Below are 1,385 nucleotides of genomic sequence, written 5' to 3'. Positions count from 1 at the left end.
CCGTCAATCAAAGCAAGATAAGATGCATAAAGGATAAACATCACATGCAATCAATATAAGTGATATGATATGGCCATCATCATCTTGTGCTTGTGATCTCCATCTTCGAAGCACCGTCGTGATCACCATCGTCACCGGCGCGACACCTTGATCTCCATTGTAGCATCGTTGTCGTTACGCCATCTATTGCTTCTACGACTATCGCTACCGCTTAGAAATAAAGTAAAGCAATTACAGGGCGTTTGCATTTCATACAATAAAGCGACAACCATATGGCTCCAGCCTGTTGCCGATAACTTCGGTTACAAAACATGATCATCTCATACAATAAATATAGCATCACGTCTTGACCATATCACATAACAACATGCCCTGCAAAAACAAGTTAGACATCCTCTACGTTGTTGTTGTAAATTTTACGTGGCTACTACGGGCTTAGCAAGAAACGTTCTTACCTACGCATCAAAACCACAATGATAGTTCGTCAAGTTAGTGTTGTTTTAACCTTCGCAAGGACCGGGCGTAGCCACACTCGATTCAGCTAAAGTGAGAGAGACAGACACCCGCCAGCCACCTTTAAGCACGAGTGCTCGCAACGGTGAAACCAGTCTCGCGTAAGCGTACGCGTAATGTCGGTCTGGGCCGCTTCATCTCACAATACCGCCGAACCAAAGTATGACATGCTGGTAAGCAGTATGACTTGTATCGCCCACAACTCACTTATGTTCTACTCGTGCATATAACATCAACGCATAAAACCTAGGCTCGGATGCCACTGTTGGGGAACGTAGTAATTTCAAAAAAATTCCTACATACACGCAAGATCATGGTGATGCCATAGCAACGAGAGGGGAGAGTGTTGTCCACGTACCCTCGTAGACCGTAAGCGGAAGCGTTAGCACAACGCGGTTGATGTAGTCGTACGTCTTCACGATCCGACCGATCCAAGCACCGAACGTACGGCACCTCCGAGTTCAGCACACGTTCAGCTCGATGACGATCCCCGGGCTCCGATCCAGCAAAGCTTCGGGGATGAGTTCCGTCAGCACGACGGCGTGGTGACAATGATGATGCTCTACCGGCGCAGGGCTTCGCCTAAACTCCACGACGATATGACCGAGGTGGAATATGGTGGAGGGGGGCACCGCACACGGCTAAGGAACGATCCGTAGATCAACTTGTGTGTCATGGGGTGCCCCCCTGCCCCGTATATAAAGGAGCAAGGGGAGGGCCGGCCAAGGAGGAGGAGGCGCGCCCAAGGGGGGAGTCCTACTCTCACCGGGAGTAGGACTCCTCCTTTCCTAGTAGGAGTAGGAGAGAAGGAAGGGGAAGAGAGAAGGGAAGGAAGGAGGGGGTGTGGCCCCTCCCCATAGTCCAATTCGGAC

Source organism: Triticum aestivum, chromosome 6B (assembly GCF_018294505.1).
Source record: "Triticum aestivum cultivar Chinese Spring chromosome 6B, IWGSC CS RefSeq v2.1, whole genome shotgun sequence".
NCBI classification, from domain to species: domain Eukaryota; kingdom Viridiplantae; phylum Streptophyta; class Magnoliopsida; order Poales; family Poaceae; genus Triticum; species Triticum aestivum.
The sequence above is the reverse complement of the archived record's forward strand: the minus strand, read 5'-3'. Positions refer to the sequence as shown.